The sequence below is a fragment of the Sminthopsis crassicaudata genome, chromosome 1 (genome assembly GCF_048593235.1).
Source record: "Sminthopsis crassicaudata isolate SCR6 chromosome 1, ASM4859323v1, whole genome shotgun sequence".
Classification (NCBI taxonomy): Eukaryota; Metazoa; Chordata; class Mammalia; order Dasyuromorphia; family Dasyuridae; genus Sminthopsis; species Sminthopsis crassicaudata.
In genome coordinates this window covers 705168753-705187918 of record NC_133617.1, presented here as the reverse complement: position 1 = coordinate 705187918, position 19166 = coordinate 705168753, and the positions used below count along the sequence as shown (strand labels likewise).

The following is a 19166-nucleotide window of genomic DNA, read 5'->3' as shown; positions in this document are numbered from 1 at the left end:
GTGGCTTGGAATAATATGTGAGAATTTATTATGTGAAGTTAATACCATGTAAAATAAGATTTAATAGATTATATTATATCAATAATGTAGACAGCAGAAAAAAATGTAGACAGCAGGTAAGGTTTGATTGGATAGCAAGTAAAATGTTGTGGTGGGGATATTTTAACTCTGCCATCTCAAACTCACTATTTAGACTGCCTTGAAGCCCCACCAAGTCATGTTACTTAATACTGAATCCCTTCCTTTAGGTATAATCAAATGAACTTTAACAATAAGGCTTTATGAAAACAAACTCTGGTTTAAAGAACTGTGTGATTCTTCATGAACAGAATCTAAAAAACAGATTCTATTTTAAAACTTTTTTTTTTCTTCTAAAAAACAGTTTATTTGGAACTATTGACAACTTGCCAGTGATCTCAAACCCTTAATTCTGATTCTGAGGAGTGTGGTAAAGAGAATGTTGGACAGAGAGGTTAGAGAGCTATGTTCTAGTTCTGGCCTGGCTGCTAACTTTGGGATATAATGTGTCATTCTGGAAAATAGATGAGATTTGGAATCAAAGCTTGCTTTGGATCTTGGCTCTGTGACATAGGGATTTGAATGAGTCACCTTTCTGAGGCCCAGAGAGATTTCCTTATTTGCAACAGAGGGTGTTGTGACTAGATTTCTAAGGCAGTTCAATCCAGCTCTAAATGTTATGAATTCCCTGATCCCTATAAAATAATGTCTGCTCTTGCCTTGGTTTCCTCCTTTGGAAAATAAGGCAGTTGAGCTCCATGACCTAAAAGGCCCTTTCAGCTCCCAGCCTCTGGCTAAATGCTTCACTAGGTGCACCAAACATGCCTCTGTTAGTTTTTGACACAGACAGGCCATTTTTCCTCTGAGGGCCTGAAGCATTGGAACAACTGAGCTAATTCAGGACCTCAGTAAATCATTATAAATTATTGCTAATTAAGTTAGGGTTGACATCCATTTTCTTGGAAAACATCACCCAGGTTACCTTATCTTCCACTGATATCTCCTCATATTTCAGGGTCTAGGAATCTACATTCATTGGGTTTCTCAGATTCTATTTTTAAAAATCTTATTGCTGTTTTTAGTAGTGAGAGGGGGGAGGGCTTTGCAGGGTGGGTCAAGCTGGTATCATTGGAGCTGAAAGGGACCTTAGAAATCATTTCATCTAGCCTTCTTATTTTAAAAAGAGGAAAATGGAGGCTCAGCCAGGCAACAGTCATTTGCCCAAGGATACATAATAAGGAAGTAAGGTGTGATTTGACCTGTAGACTTAAGAATCTTAATCTGCTTTTTCTTCTATGGTGCATAATAGTTTCTTGGGATAGGGAGTGGTCTAGGATGCTCAGGGATGTCTTCCTGGGGAGATGGTACTTGACCCAAGCCTCAAAGGCTAGGGAAGGAAGGAGGAGAGTAGTATTTCAGGCGCAGGAATGGCGTGAACAAAGGTATGGAGACACAAATGCATGTGACGTGGCTGATCTATAGGTTGGCCCTCCTGGGTAGAGGCAGGCACTGGGGGTGCATAGCAGACTCCCACAAATCTGTTCCAAAATGCAGTCTTGTCCTATAGAGTGGGCAGCTATCTTAGTGGTGTGATTGAAACAGGACATGAGAATTTGTATTCACTTTATAACTTTTTTATTGGCTGGTCCCTTTGGATCACAAATATCTCTGTAACGCTTTATTCAGCATCTGCTAATATCTTATGTAAAATTAGTTTACAACCAAGAGATAGCAAATCTCTGAGGAGGGATAACAGACTGATGGATATGGAGGAGCAAATAGGATGAAAAGAAGCAGGAGGATACTCTCTTAAGGAAGAACAGAGGGGAAATCTCCCAGTGGTACTAGCAATTGACAATTTTCCTATAGACTATGCTCCTGCTTTTGAGAGGGAGTCATTTCATTCTTTTCACTTATATTTCCAGTACTTAGCATAATGCCTGATGTTTAGTAAATGCTGATTGCTTGATTGATCCCAAGGATCATAGGCTTGGGAGCTTTGGGCACCTTAGCGATGACTTAGTCTAACCCTAACTTGTTTATTTTATAGATGAGGAAAAGAAAGGGAAGTGATCTGCTGAAGGTCAGTGAAGTGATAAAATCGGAATCCTAACCTATGGCTTCTACTCCTTTTGGGTTGATTCTCTATGAGGCAGAGAACATTGGGTTTCTCTTGGTTACCAGTAGAGGTCCTGTGAAGATTGGTAGACACAGCTGGGATTTGTTTTGTCTGATCTTCACTGGCTCTGGAGCCCAGGGGCTTCTCAGTTGAGGACACGTGGGTGAAGAAACCAACGTGTTATTGTGATTTCTTCGGTAAGGGCCCACTGCCAATGTGATATCCCTTTGTGGGAGGGATTACAGGAAATCTTCCTCTCTCCTTGCCCTCATTGTCTATTGTTTCCTCAATTTATCATCTTTTTCAGGGTAGAAAGCTCCTCCTTTATTGGCCCTGACTGGGATCTTCCTTCTGCTCCTCATTTCTCTGTTCCTTAGATGTAGGAGGAAGTAGTGAGCTCCCCGAAACTACAGAGCCTGCATTGATGCCAGGCAGGAGTGAGGAGTACAGGAGAGGATCTTATTGGAGGATGGATTACATGCTCTCTGAGGTCCTTTTCACTTTCTAAGAGCTGTGATTCTGTGATCTTTTCCCTTCCTGCTGCTATAAGAGTCTTCCTACAGGCTTCATCCTGAGTCATTGGCTGTCATGGCTAAAGCTTCCTTTCCAGGCTCTCCATCAACGCCTTCACATTCTGCCACCTGAAATGCTAGTTTTCTTCTTTCCCCACATCCATCCATATCAGCTCTTTGTCCAAAAGTACTAGTTTACACTATTCATCCTCCCTTTGTGCCCTCTGGAATTTCAGTTCTCTTATTATTTTACTCTCTTCATATAAGACATTTATTCCCTCTTCTATCCCTAAATTATTGTGTATTGCATTTTCAGTGTACATGTTGTTTGCCCTCAATTGAGAGTTAACTCCCCAGAGGCAGGGACTACTTTTGACTATCCCTAGTCCTTAGCTCAATGTCTGGCCCATAGTATCATCTAAAAGATATTTAAAAGATTTTGGAATTAAGCTGAATTGAATTCATGATCCTTAGCAATTCATTCATAATAAATAATGCACTAAAAACTCACAATTTCTAGAGTACTTTAAGATTTATTAATAATGACAATAACCGATGATAATAGCTGATTAATAATAGCAATATCAGCACTTCAAAATCTACAAAATATTTTTGTGCATTAGTTTAATTTGAGCCTCACAATAACTCTGTGAGATGTGTTACAGATATTATCACTCCCTTTTTATAGATGAGGAAAACTGAGGCTCAGAGATATTAAACAACTTACCTATGGTTTTACCTCTAAGAAGTATTTTTATCTGTACACTTTTATATGTAATGGAAAAAAAAACTTTACAGCACTCCTATGATGTAGGCAATATGTATAATATCGTTCCCATTTTATAGATGGAGGGCAGAGAGCTGAGGTTCAGAGAAGGTTAGTGCCTTGCCCTTCATCATGGATATCAGAGCTGGGCGTTGCGTCAGCTGCTTAGTCACAGAGCTGGAACTAAAGCCCAGGAGTGTAGCTCTTTTGCTCCCAGTTCTCCAAAACTTTTTGGAGAGACTTTCTCTCTTTTTCTGAAGAGACTTCTGGAATGTTGTAAGAGTCTTATGTTATCATTATCTTCTCATTATCTGCCTTTATCTGCCAATTTCAGGGAGGAATTGAGTTTGGGAGTGGATAGAAAGATAGCTTAGAGTGAAGCTGAGGTACAGGGGAGAGGGTCAGTGAGAATAGTTTGAGTTGATTGGCTATCAGGAAGAAAGCTGGAGGAAAAATGGAGTGCACATGGTGAAAGGGATGTCAGAAGAGGGATGTAAGAAGGGAGCAGGAGCTGTCTATAAATACTATGTGCAGAGGGGTATAATAAATAGGGCAGTTATGTATGTTAGTCATTGAGGTCAGAACAAGAAGTAATAGCCTTTCGCTGAAAAAAAGTATACTAGATAGAAGTTGAGAACTATTTAAAAAAATATAGGTGAGCAAAGCAGGCAGCAGCTCAGGGAGGACATGGAATTGCTGGTCAAGGTGAGAGGAAGATTGGCAAAGGAGTAGGGAGAAAACTATAGCATTTTAGAGCATTTAAGACCCTGAGAACATAGAATAGTAGTACCAGAAGGGACTTAAGAGCAAGGGAAAACATGAGAAAACACAGAATATAAAAGTTGGAAGGGTCCTTAGATATATTAAAATCCAACTCCTTTGGTTTATAAGAGAGAAAGTAACTTGTTAATGATGACCTGGATGGTCAGTAACAGAGATGAGCCTTAAACTCTGATCCACAGCTTTCAAATACCTTCAGTCTTTCTCTAAGTGGTTCTACCATTCATGTTTTTGGAATCCTGGATAGCTAGAATGGTTCCTTTCCATAGGCTGAACTTTCATTTTTATGTGTACACTTATAAAGAGATTGAAATAGATCACTTAATAGATCACCAAGCTTTAGTGAGCACTGCACCAGACATTATGTTAAGTATTAAGTATGCAGAGAAATGCCTCAGGAAGCTCACATTCTAATGGGAAAGAGAACATGCAAACAAGACTGAATATAAAAGATAGATCTATCTTTCCATCTGTCTGTCTGTCTGTATAGCTATCCATCCATCCATCCATCCATCCATCCATCCATCCATCCATCTGTCTATCCACCTATCTATATCTATAGTAAATGATAAGTAATATTAGAGGGAAGACACAAGCAATGAGGGATTGTGGGAAAACAAAAAGGGCCCTTGTAGAAAATGAGACATAAGGAGACAGTTCTTCAAATTACAGAACTTCAAAGAGTTATTAGTCCATCCAATTCAGCTTTTTATTTCACATCTGATAAAACTGAGACTTAAAGGGACTTGTTCAAGGCTTCATAGCAGGTGGGTGCCAAAGCTGAGATTAGAACTCAGACGTTTAGCACACAACCAGATTGATATTTAAATGTTTCCACTTGTAAATGTTAGATTGGGGTCTCTAAAAATCACAACAGTATGTGAAGGTGAGAGAGGACAGGCTTCATCTGTTAACCAAGACACTTTAAACAGTAGCCCTTTAATTTTTTTTAATTCTAGCATATCACTGTACTCAGTTTGCTGTGGAACAGGGTGACCCAGCCTGGAATTATTCTTAGTATAAACAATCATGGTGAATCAGAGCTGATGAAGTGGTCATGCTATTTCTCATTTACTTGAGATGTTTTAAAGCACTCCTCTGGTACTAGTGCTGGAGCTGACCTTTGCTGTTTATTATTCCTGGCTTGAGGATGAGTAGGTACAGTGCGGGTATGACATAAAAGTATGCAGGACTGTGTACTATCCAGGTTTTTGAAGAAACATGCCAGAATTTGTCCACTCAATGAGTATGAGTGCTCTTTAAATGTGACACCTTCCCATCATGCCTCCTGCTGCAACATAGGATCGATATTCCAGTCCAATATTCATTGGAACAATGGGTGGCATTTTGTACAGCACTTTAAGGTTTACAAAGTGAAATACACATGCTAATTCATTTGATCCTCACAATAATTTTGTGAGTTGGGTGAATCTAATAATAGGTGAGGCTATTACTATTCACATTTTTATAGATGAGCAAACTGAGGCATACAGTGGATAAGCAACTTGCCCAGGTTCACATAGCTAAATCAATGTCTGAATCAGGATTTGAATTCAGATTTTCTGACTGCAACTCCAACCCTCTATCCACTAGTTGCCTAGATCTAAAGTTAGAAAGGGGCTTAGGGGCCCTCTAGTCTAACTCCTTCCTTTCATATATGGGGAAACTGAATCTCAAAGAGTAAAACCATTGATATGCCCATTGAGGTATATAGTAAAAAGGAGCAGAAGCAGATTTGAATCCAGGTTCTGACCTTAGGGTCAGGGGTCTTTATTATGTTCCATGCTGTTTCTTTTTGGGGGATTGCCTTCAAAGACTCTTTACCAAATACACTGAATAATCAAATGTTTGCTTTCTAGTTTGTTTTTTTTCCATCTCTTCTTTTTTATTTTTAAAACATATACATAGAAAAATTTTCAACATTCACCCTTATAAAATCTCGTGTTCCAATTTTCTCCCTCTTTTTCCCTACCCCCTCCATGGATGGCAAATGTTCAAATACATATTAACCATGTGTAATTCTTATATACATATTCCCACAATTAGACTGCACAAGAAAAATCAGATCAAAAAGGGAAAAAATGAGAAAGAAAACAAAATGCATTGCTTTTGAGTTAACCTTGATTTGAACACAAAGCAGTATGACCAGCTCTATCAATATCTACCCTCTATTAATTGAACAGAATCCTTAATTGACTTTTATCTGTCTTTGAAATTTACATCCTCAGAGGATGGAATTTTGCTGTTCAGTGAGGATATTCTATATTCCAGCACACCGTCTTTCTACTCCCCAACTAAAAAAATTACCTCAAGCTCTAAAGGCTTTTTCCAAAAAAAGTAGGTTTTTTCCACAAGATCTTAAGCGGTAACAGGCTTATGGGAATATATCTATTAGTTTCCAAGATGCTGTGTGACTAATGCTTTGAGATGTGTGTGTGTGTGTGTGTGTGTGTGTGTGTGTGTGTGTGTGTGTGTGTGTGTATGAGTCCTAGCCAGTTTCCAACAACTATTGCTGAGTCCATTGTGGAATTCTTGTTGCTGATGGCTATATCCATTGTCTTGGGAAGAATTTGACTTTTGAAGGTAGGCAAAAGCCATTTGGGGCCAAGTTTGATGAGAACTACCTAAAAATGATAAATTTTAACAGCTGCTAAAGGTTACAAAACCTTTAGCTAGTGGTGTATGCTATAGGAGGTAGTAGTTATTGTTGGTCATCCTTTGTTTGAGGACCAAGGATATACAATATCATAGGACTGGGCTTTGAATGGCACTTGTGACAGTCCCTGTTTGATGTCAGGCAAGTCACTTAACTCTCTGGTCCTCAACTTAATAAAGTGAGTTTGGATGTTATGAAGTCTTTCCTAGTTCTTGATCTCTGATCATCTGAACTTTCAAAGCCAGTTTATGAATGACATGAGAAAACTCAGTTCCTTGTTTCTGGTCTCTTCATCATACTTTGTCTTGGATAAAAGAAAATGTTTCTATTATTGTAATTTAATTATAACCATGATCAGAGATTCGGGGTGTCATTTTATTCTATTCAAAATTCCATTTTGAGTGAAACGAGGTTGGAGAGATCCCTATATGGGGTAAGTACATACCTGTTGGTACTTACCTGTTGGAATTATGTGTTTGAACTGATGAATCTATTGCCTCCTCCTGATGACCCCACCATTTGTTTTGCAACCACAGTTAGTCTTTGAATCTTCTTATATCATTTTTTGGCTACACAATTCTCGCCAAACTTGATCCCAAATGGTTTTTGGTTGTCTCCAAACCCAAATATTTCCCTAGAAGATGAAGATTTGCCATTCTTGGGGATAAACCCTTCTTCTGCCAGATCTGATGAGAATTTCAGCCCACCCCTCAATCCTAGTACTTTCCATGCTTTTGTTTCTGCTTGTCTAGGAAGTCTTGAGGACAGCTCTATTTCACCATCACTATTCCTTTCTCTCCACTTCAATAGTAATTTCCAGTCTATGTGGCATAGTTAAGGACTTGGCTATATTATGTCTGTTGCTATTCAGAAAAGGAAATGAATAAAAGCTGGAAGTTAGAATGACTTGGTTCACATTCTACCTTTGGCACCAGCTGTGTGGCTGTAAGTAAATCACTTTATTTCCAGGTAAATGAATGAAAAAACAAACGTATTTATTAAGTGCTTACAATCTCTTCTCCCATATAACTTACATTTAAAATTTTATTTTTGCTTTCAAATTTTCTTTTTCCCTTCAATTCTTCTTCTACCTATTGAGAAAACAAGAAATATAAACTCCATTACCAATATGAAGTCATGTAAAATGGAGCTCATGTTCAAATCAGAGAAGATAAAGTACAGAGAGGGGTTTTCAGCTAGGCCTTTGTTCCTAAGGCTAGAGCTGTACAATGAATGATAAAGACCAAGGTTTCCAAGCATTTGCTGATGGCAGTTCCTTGGATAGTTAAAGCCTGGTGGCACCTCTGTCAGCGTCCTAATACTTATTTCCCAAAGCATTAAAAATAATAATAGCTGATGTTTATATAGCATTTACTATGTGCCAGGGAGCTGTATGAAGCAGTGAGTAGAGAACAGGACCTAGAGTTAGGAAGACTTGAATTCAAACCTGGTCTCAGACACTTTCTAGCTGTGTGATCCTGGACAAGTCACTTAACCCTTAAATTAAGCCAGAGAAGAAAATAACAAGGCACTCTAGTATCTTTTGATTACAAAGGGACAGACATGACCAAACATGACAACAACATGTACCAGGCACTGTGCTAAATGCTATACAATGATCTCTTAGAAGAATCTTACAAGGCCATTCTGAGTCCAGGCCCAGTGCTCAGTCCCCTGTGCCACTTATTTTTTCCATTTGTATTAGTGAAGGGAATTTCTACATTGAGACTTTTCCAAGTTGATAAACTCACAGGGCCATATGTTAGAGTGAAAAATATAGGTCTTTTACTTTTTATATCCTGTTCAATAATAATTTCATAAAGATATAAAGCAAATCACCATTTAAATGGTGAACTTTTTGATAGCAAGACCCATATCTTAAAGAATGGCATCTGGTGTTTACATAGCACTTGAAAGTTTATAAGATCTTTTATGCTCATTATCTCATTTGAATTCTCTCTATGTGAGGAGGTACATTAGATATTATTGTCGTTGTTTAGTCATTTTTATTCATATTCAACTCTTCATAACTTCATTTGAGATTTTCTTGGCAAAGATAATGGAGGTTTGCCATTTCCTTCTCCAGCTTTTTTTTTTTACAGATGAGGAAACTGGGGCAAATAGTTTTGACTTGGCCAAAATCACATGGCTAGTAAGTATCTGAGGCCACATTTGAACTCAGGAAGAAGAGTCCTCCTGACTCCAGGCCTGGGACTCTAAACACTGTGCCACCTACTTGTCCAATAACAATGGACATTGTTATTATTGTTCTATAGATGTGGAAACTGAGGCGCAAAAAGTAGAGTTGCACAACTAGTGATAGAAATTGGATTTGAACCCTCATATTTCCTGACTACACGTTAGTTTTAGTCTGTGCCACAATGATTCTAAGAAAATATATGTATGTGCATAAATGTTTTTGTATGTGCACACATAGTTTTATATATTCATAGTTTCTTTTTGTTTTTGTTGGTTGTTTTTTATTCATTCATTTATTTATTTAAGTTGCATAAAAGAGAATTCAAAATATAAACCAATAAATTTCCATTTCAAGAAAGCCTATATAATAAATACTACACATTGTATTCAGAGCTATCCATTTTTCCTTTGTAGGTTTTCTTTTGTTCTCTGCCATATACTTTTTTTTAATAGTTCTTATTTACAAGTTATATGCATGGGTAATTTTACAACATTGACAATTGTCAAACCTTTTGTTCCAATTTTTCCCCTCCTTCCCCTCTCCCCAGATGGCAGGTTGACCAATACATGTTAAAGTATAAATTAAATACAATATATGTATACCTGCCACATACTTTTTACTTGATTCTTTTTGACTTCTTTCTCCCTTGCTTCCAGCTAAAATTAGCTGCACATATGTGTTGTACATACATATATAATATACATACATGCATATACACACATGTATATATGCACATTTATGCATCACTATTTACACATATATACATAAATGTACACATATATAGACACAAATATATATATATAGAGAGAGAGAGACACACACACACAAATAAAATGTAGGTGTTTAATATGTGTGTATAGATACATATATGTGTGTGTATATATATGTTTATATATATACATACATATATATGTATATAGATACATATATGTGTGTATATATGTCTCTATATATACATACATACATATATATATACATATATATATATATATATAATGTGTATATATGTTCATAGTTTCTATGATACTCACACATCCTCAAGTTGGAAGAAAGTTTAGAGATTACTTTGATCAGAGATGCCAAACATGAATCAATATCACTTCTGGAGTCCAACCAGAGTAAAATGTAATTGAGAAATAATTTTTAAATAAATAAAAATACAATAAAACATATAATATTAGATTTTAAAATTAAGTCCAAATGCAGTCTGATTCTTATTCCTTGTTACCTATTTCTACTTGAGTCTGACATCCTGACCTAGGACTCCCCCACCTCCCAATTTGCTGATGAGGAAACCAAGATTAACCTTGGGACCACAGCCTTAAAACATAGTTAGCTTTTGTTTTATATCACCTTCATTTCCTGATCTATCCCTCTATTCCCTACACAGCCACTCCTTATAATAAGATTTTTTAAAAGAGGAAACAAAATTAGGCCAGCAAAACGAACTATTATTATCAACTGATTCTCATGTTATATTCAATATTCCACACCCGTAGACCTCCACCCTCTGCAAGGAAGGGAGAGAGGTGTATTTTCTCATCTCATTTTAGGGGCCAAACTTGGACTTCTTAGATGTTTAGCAAGCACTCAGTCAAGAAACATTCACTAAGTTCCTACTATGTACAAGGTACTGTGCTAAGTGATGGGGGATACAACAAAAAGCAAAGGTTACTTACTGTACAGTAATCACTCCAACGGCTTGGCGGTGGTGGTTAGGCCAGGTGTATATGTTAATTCCCTGAGGGGACAACTTTGTATTGTTTAATGACATATGGCAAATTGCCCCTGAAATATAGTCAGATTCTTCCCCCTTCCTATCAAGGGAAATGTGAGGATTTTTCCTCGAAGCCTCTGTGACATTCTACTGTCCTGTAGCAGAGAATTTCAGAGTTAGAAGAGAATTTAGAGAACATCTGTCCTGTCTTCCATTTTTACAGAAGGATTTTGGTGGACAATAATATAGCTTGGGGCCTTAGCTGCCTTTTCAGGAGGGATGTCTATGGCTTCTACTTTGGGTTTAGACCCAAAAGAAAAATTCCCCCCCCTTTTTTTTAAAAGAGAGGGAAGAAGGATTGGTTCCCTCTTTCCACCAAGGGATCTGAGGGACTGATGTAGAGAGAATGAGTCATTCCTAATTAGTAATCTGAGCACTGGGAGAACACATTGGTCAGAGCTTTTTTCCCCTTCTTTTCATGCACCTCATTCTTTCCCTATTGATTCAAGGTTTGTTTGACCCCAATCTCTCTGGAGTGTGATGGATAATAACTGCTACAGGTGCAAGATGCTAAGGGCTTCCACCTCCTTCTCCCGTCTTAAAAATATTGCACTTGGCTAATAGCCATAAGTACATCTTATCTGCCAGATGGCACCATTTACAAATGGAGAATTTGATACTGGGTTTAAGTACTGTAGCTCTATAGAGAGATTCCCACTGGGGAGCCACCACTATTTAAACATAGAGGTTTCTACCTGGAAGGAGTGAAGCAGTGTGGTGATCCTGGGAAGCCTGCAGCCTGGTCTGGAAGGGACTCTCTCCTTTGTGAAGTGAATTGGTATGGCTCATGATCAGTCTTGTGTGAAAGTAGACAACCATCCATGTGGCTTGCTTTTAGGGATATCAAGTAGACCCTTCTTTCTTCACTCTTCTCTAGCAGGCTTCTCACCCTGATAGATCATTCCACAGCTGTAGACCTTCAATTGGCCATTACCTCCTAGAATTTCCATTAAAAAAAAAGTCAAGACTAATCATATTCACCCCTTTATTTTTCTCCAGGTTCTGCCTTTTTTTGTGCATGCTATCTTTTTCTCATTAGACTGTAAACTCCTTGAGGGAAAGGATTATCTTTTTGTATGAATCTGTATCACCAGAACTTAGCACGATACCTGGAACAGAGTAAATGTTTAAGAAATGTTTGTTGACTTAATTTGATCCTGCTGCCTCTAGTTTTGTCCCCCTCCCCAATAACTTGATATGTTTTAGGGCTTGTCATATACTAGACACTGCATAATGCTTCTTGATTGAATAATCATTGAAGCAATTGAAATGGATAAGTCTGAGCTTGAAGTCAGGAAGACCTGAATTAAAATCTGGCCTCAGATATTTATTATGTGACTATGAGCAAATCATTTTTAAAACCCCTCCATTTGACTCTGTAAGATGGAAATAATAATAGTACCTGTTATTGTTATTATGAAGATCAGTGATTTAGAAATTGTAAAGCATTTAAACCCAAATAGCTAGCCCATAGAAAGTCCAAAATAAATGTTAGCTATTAGTCATAGTAGTAGAAGAGGCAAAGGAAGAAGGGGAGGAAAAGGAGGAGAGGGAAAAGGAAAAGGAATAGGAGGACAAAAGTGAAGAAAAAAGAGGAGTAATTTTTCCAGGACCTAGCACATGCTTTAACACATATTAGATACCACATAAATGCTTGCTGATTGATTGATCAATGAGGCAACTAGGTATGGAAATGGATAAAGCTGGGCCTGGAGTAGGGTTTAAAGCTAGTTTAAAGCTGGACTGAGACACTGTATGACTCTGTCATTTAGCCACTGTTTATCTTTGTTTACTCATTTGTAAATATAATTATAACATCTACCTCTCAGGTTATTGTGAAGAACAAATGAGATATTTGAAATGCACTAAGCCCAGTGCCTAGCACATTGTTGTCATTGTTCAGTTGTTTTTTAGTTAGGTCTGACCTCTTATTTGGGACTTTCTTGGCAAAGGTGTATGTATAGTTTTATTTTTTTCCTTCTTCAGCTCATTTTACAGAGAAGGAAACTGAGGGAAGCAGAATTCAATGACTTGCCTAGGATCATATAGCAAGTGAGAATCTGAAGCTGGATTTGAATTCAGGTCTTCTTGACTGTAGGCCCAATGCTCTATCTACTATACCACTTTGTTTCCTTCCTTCTTTTTGTGATTTATCAACGTGAATTATTCCTCTAACAATGAAACTTACAATCTACTCAAGCCTTCTTGTTCCATTTTGTTTTTGTCCTCACCCTCCCATAAACCCTCCATAGAGCAGCAGTTTCCAATCTTTTTTTCTATGTCTAGCCCTTGGCAATCTGGTGAAACTTATGATTTCTCAGAATTTAACTTAAAAGGTATTAAATAAAATGTAGAGATTAATGAAGGAAACCAATGATTTTGAAATACACTTTAAAAAGTTCATGGATCTTGAGTTAAAAAATCTTTTCCCTAGTGTATCTGCCCCATACGGTGAAGGCCTGACTCTAGGATTTAAAAAAAAATATGTTTGTAGATACTGAGGTGATACACAGGGTGCCCAGCTATTACTCTATGTTCTTGTACTCTCATGGCCCTCATAGTAGGAGTTCTGAGCAGAATTAGTAAAGAAAACTTACCAAGGATTATTGTTCAGTAATTCTAGTCTTGTCTGATTCTTTGTGATCCCACTGGAGTTTTCTTGACAAAGATTCTGGAATGATTTTGCCATTTCCTTCTCCAGTTCCTTTTACAGATGAGGAAACTGAGGCAAACAGGGTTAAGGGACTTGCCAAAGGTTATATAGCTAGTAAGTGTCTGAGATCATATCTGAATTAAATCTTCTGCCTCAAAGTGCCTTTATATGCTATTCTAACTTCTACTAATAAGTTGTCACTTTAGGATCTGTGTCTTCCTGATTTCAAGTCTGGGGCTGTATCCACTGTAGCTGCCTTTTTATAGAGCTCCCCAAAAGGAAAATACTTGGGCAGCTAATGGTCACTTAGATTGAGGACCTGTAAGTCTGTCTGTCTCTGCTGTCTCCAGTGAGATTCTCCCCAAGGAAGCCCTAATCATCCTCAGGGCTGCTCTAGAAATTAATTCCGCTAGTGTTCACCCTCTCAACTATCTTGCATTCAATTACTTTGTGTGTACTTTTATTTATTAACTTTCTATATGTTTTTTACATGTACTTGTTACATTGGTCCTTATTTTTGTGCATTGATACATCCTCTGTTAGGATATAAACACTTTCTCAGAAGGGATTGTTTCATTCTTTGTGTTTGTATCCATTGCACCCAGCACATAGCAGGTGCTTAATAAATGTGTGCTGATCGATTAATTGATTGAGGTAACATTTAAATCCCTCTGGGATCCTTTGCAACCTTGAAATTCAATGGATCTATGATTCCATTCTAATTTAACAGACCTATAAAGCTTTCATGTATTCTCCTGAGTATAAGGGGAGAGGCAGAATGATGTAGCTGCTAGAAGCTGGAGGCAGGAATGCCTGAGTTCAAATACTGCCTCTTATATATACTAATAGTGTCACTGGACGAGATACTTCAGGTCTCAGTGTCCCAGCAACTCCCTAAGACTAAATTACTTAGCTGGGAGTTCCCTTTTCTGATGAAATCTTAGGTCTAGACCAAAAGAAAATGTGATAAGTTTTGGGCCTGCAGAGATGGCTGTTTTCAGCTTCGGCAATTTACTCACTATGGGTATGCCTTCCACTGAGGGAGATTTCCACAATGGAATAAATTTTTGAGAACTGCTGGGCTTGAACAATCTGTCACCATATGACCATCCTTCTGATGAGTCTTGAACCTTAGCTAGGCTTGTCCTTGGATGATAGGTGTGTAGTCTCTCACCAGGCTCAGAGATGAAAAATGATTTAAAGAATGGCACTATCTTTGTCCCCAGGAAGCTTCTGCTCTTTTTAGTCTTAAAGGCTTCTTGATTTTTCAAAAGTTCCTATGGAGAACGTTCCCTTAATCTTCAGCCTCTTCCAAGTGCTTATTTTCTTCACTTGGAAAATAAGGGGATTAGACTTGATGATTTCTAAGGCTGGAAATAGCTCAAGACAGGAATTCAGGGAGCCAATTTCCACTTCTCTTCTTCCTGTAAGTAGTTCCTAGCACATAGTAGGCGCTTAATATAGATTTATCAAATTCAACTAATTATATGATTGAAAATCATATCAAATCTGTTCCTATTATATTTTAACATGGTATGGAAGGAAGGAAGGGTTCTTTTTTGGGTATGGCTTGGATTGCATAGCTACAAAGATCACTTCCAAGTCTTAAATTCTGGAATAAAACAGAACTGCAAGAAGTAAATTCTTGTTTAGAATTTCAACAATGGATCATAGATTTAAAGTAGAAAGCCCCCCCCTTTTAAAATTAGAGCTTTTCATTTTTAAAACACATGCATGGATAAATTTTCAATATTGGCCCTTACAAAACCTTGTGTTTCAAATTTTCCCCTCCTTCCTCCCACCCTCCTCCCCAGATGTTTTTACAAACATGGCAAGTTAAGCAACTTGCTTCAAGTCACCCAGGTAGTAAGTCAAAGGTAGAATTTGAATCCATGTCTGACTCCAGAGCCAGTTCCTTTTCTATTTTACTAAATCTTCTGCCTCAAAATGCCTCTGTATTCTGACTTATACTAGCAGGTCAGCACTTTTGGATCGGTGCTTCTTTCTTTCCAGAATATTATAGACTCAACTATTTCAAAGCTTCTTAAACTGTGGGTCATGACCCCTTCTGGGATTGTGTCACAAAAACTATGAGTTATTATCAGTAAATGGTTGATTTCTATACCTATTTTATATATCTGTGATACCTGGAATCATATAAAAATTTCTTGGGCAAAAATGGGTCATGAGTGGAAAAAATTTAAGAAACCTTGATACCCTTACCAGAGACCTTGAGACCTCATCCTGTTTGGCCTCTGCTTGGGAAAGATCAGTAAGGGAAAAGTAGATAACAATCAGAATAATACCACCCATGCTTATGGCCCTTTTCCATTATAAAGCATTTTCTCATCCATTATCTCATTGGCTACTGAAAATTAATCTGGAAGACAAATACTATTGGTATCATTTATTATCCAGATTTTTACAGGTGAGGAAAGAGACTCAGCCAAGATTAAAGAGCCATTATAAGGGTAGACCCAGATTGTAGGACTCCACTGATTGTACTTCTCTCCCTAAGGTTGTGGTAGCATTGAGATTGGAAGATGGTGGCTGGCTGATGGATAACTGCAGAGCAAGAGGGAATCTGTGCTAGGAAGGCTAGGAAGACAGCACCGTGACTTGGATTCTGGAGGAGCGGGCTTTGATACTGTCTCTGAGATGTTGTGTATGATGTCACTTTTGTGAACCTCACCTTCCTTATCTGCAAGTCAGGGATTACAACACTGTACTACCCACCTTGAAGGAATGTTGCTAGGATCAAATTAGAAAATATTGTGAAGTGGAAAGGAGGTGGGAGGAAAAACTGGGGAATCTTGGCAACCTCCAGATCACATCAAGAAGGTGTTTTCTGGACCTAGTTTGTGAGACACAGAAGCTGTTCTTTGGGGGGATGATATGGAATCTCTTTCCTTTGCAGGTCATTTAGGGGAGAGGAGAGAGTCCCATGCACATGAGTGTGGAAGAATGGAAGACTGAATTAATAGATCTCTTTGGGGCTACTTTGATCCCTCCAAGAGATCTGAGGTGGACTTTTAGGATTCTGACCCTTACTAGTTGGGTGGTCCTTGTTTAGTCACTCATATACTTAGAACCAGTGAGCCTAGCTTTGATTGTGACTTAAGTCATTTTAATCTCTCTGCATCTCATTTTTCCTCCTCTATCAAATGAGAGGATTAAACTAGATAAATTCTGAGTTTTCTTTGAGCTCCAAATCTATGATCTATCACTTCTCTGAGCCTCAGTTTTCTCATCTGGAAGATGGGAATGCTTATACCACCTATGTCCCAGAGGGGAAAATCAGTTTGTAATCCTTAAGGCACTATCTATCTATGCAATTATTTTTGTCATTTTTTATTGGTGAAGGAAGAAGCCACAACTGCCATGTGGCGAGAACATCCTGTTCTTGCGATCACCCCAGCAGGACAGAGATGGGTGTTTTGGAGCCTTATCTGGGGCTTTCAGGATATGAAACAAGCACACACATTTGTCAGGAGACATTTGGCATCCCTCTCTCCCCAGCACACCAGAAAGACATGTTGTGATGCCAGAAAGGAAAGGCAATTCTGTGAAAAGGGACGAGGTCTACCACTGCAGAACAGGTACCTGGAATCAGCGGAGTCTGGCTAGCTGCCCTCCTTTCACAGCTGTGCTTCGGATCGGGGAGCCAGAACCCAGCTGGGGCTCAAAATAAGATGTCTTTTAAAAAACAACAACAAACCACAGACCAGAAGAGAAAATCAACTACAGACATGCTAGGACTTTTCTATCCAAGCGAGTGTTGTCTTGTTCAAAGTAGACTTGCAGGAAGGTTACATACTCTCCACTACAAGGATGTGGAAGTGATGAGAATACATCATTCTTTAGTGATGGGCCAAAGAATTCCTCTGAATCTCATCAATGGTGGTACATCCTTGCTGATAGGGTGGGGTTAGATTTTCAGGGAAAGCTGAAAGCCACCCAAAGCTAAATGGTTAATGAGATAGTGGATCCAGTTTAGGGGCAAAAACTTAAGAGTGATGAGAATAGAACAAGATCAACTTTCTTTCGTGGCTTATAAGCAAATTCTGGCAATGGTCTCCAAAATGTTTTTTGTTTGTTTGTTTGATTTTTTTGGCAAAGACAGCAACTTTAGAATGACCATAAACCCCCCTTCTTCCCATTGCAATCTTCTTTCTCAAGGGGACCAGGGATGTTAGGTAGACAAAGCATTTATTAACCCTTTCCCATGTGTCCAAGCTCTTTGCTAAACACTGGGGATAGAAGTAAACCAGATGGGCTCTACCCTCTTACATTATAAAAGGAAGAAGTCAAGAAGCATGGAGGGATAGTAGGCTTGTGGCTGTGTGCTTGGCAATTGGTTGTGAGAAAGTGAGCTGCAGGCCTGGTTTCGGACAAAGTGAAGGTGAAAACTTGTTATCAGAGGCCAGAGTAGTTTTTGGAGTGAAGTCCAAGGCTGGGGAAGGTGGGGGCAGACAGAGGGGAGGGTGGTGGCTGGTCTTGAGGTGTATGGTACAGAGACAACACTAAACTTCATTGCAAAAGGCCTGGATTTGAATTCTGAATCTAATACCAATTGTGGGCAAAATCAAGTCATGAAACCTCTCAATTTCCTCATCTGTAAAATGGATATAACACTCCATGTTGTACTACTTTCCTTACAGGATTACTGGGAAGAGAATTCTTGGTAAACCATAGAACACAGTCAAAGTTTTCTATCATTTAGATATTGATCTGTGCCTTACAATCAGCTCCATTGATGTATGGGCACATGGAGGAGTGGGAGTGGTGAGAGAGAGGCTGCATAGTGCCCAATCAGAGAACGCATAATAAGTTGTAGGAACTTAGAGTGTAAGAGTTGAATGGACTTTAGAAATTATCTAGTCCAGGCTCCTTGTTTTACGGAGGGGAAAAATGAAGCCTGGATGGGGAATTGACTTGCCTGTGGCCATGTGAGTATCAAGAGCAGAATCCGAATTTGAACCCAAGTCCTCTGATTCCAAGGCAGGAATCCAGAAATTCTTTCTACTTTACCACTGTGATTGTTTTGGTAGACTTCTTCATTCCTTAAGAGTTTCTCATTGGCTGCTGGCTAAAGTCTAGACTCCTCAGCCTGGGCATTCAAAGTTCATCATAATCTGACCTCAGCCTATCTTTTCCATTCTATTTTCAGTTGCTCTAATTCCCCCTTTCAAAGTCTCAGCCATACTTGCTTGCTTTGGTGTCTTTGTTTATGCTGGATTCCCCTCCTCCATTACTTCTCCCTCTCTGCTATCAACCCCTTTCCATTCCTCCTTCCCAACCTCCACCCCTAAATTAGGTGGCTCCGAGACCTGTTGAAGACCTTAGCTTAAAAAGGTGAAGGGGATGCACCCTCTTCATCCAGGATCATCTCTAGTCATCCTGACCTATAAAGTGGCCCAGAAAGTTCTGGAGGGGAAAGTAAGGCAGGTGATCTTGTACAACCCTCCCCCACTTTAATCCAATTCACTTGCATGTCATGGCTTCCCCTTCCTGATATCAAGGACAAAATAACATTGGCATAATGGATAGAATACTGTATTTGGAGTCAGAAAGACCTGAATTTGAATCCTACTTCAGGCATTCATTAGTTGTATGGGTCTGGACAAGTATCTTAATTTCCCTTTGCTTTAATTTTCTATTTTATAAAATAAGAGGGTTGGACTA

At 38.6% G+C, this 19166-nt stretch overlaps 1 protein-coding gene across 9 annotated transcripts in view; it reads left to right on the top strand.

Moving 5' to 3' along the window:
* The window catches only part of ATP2B2 (ATPase plasma membrane Ca2+ transporting 2), a 504660-nt gene that overhangs the window by 149795 nt on the left and 335699 nt on the right, over nucleotides 1-19166 (top strand). The window lies entirely within an intron of this gene.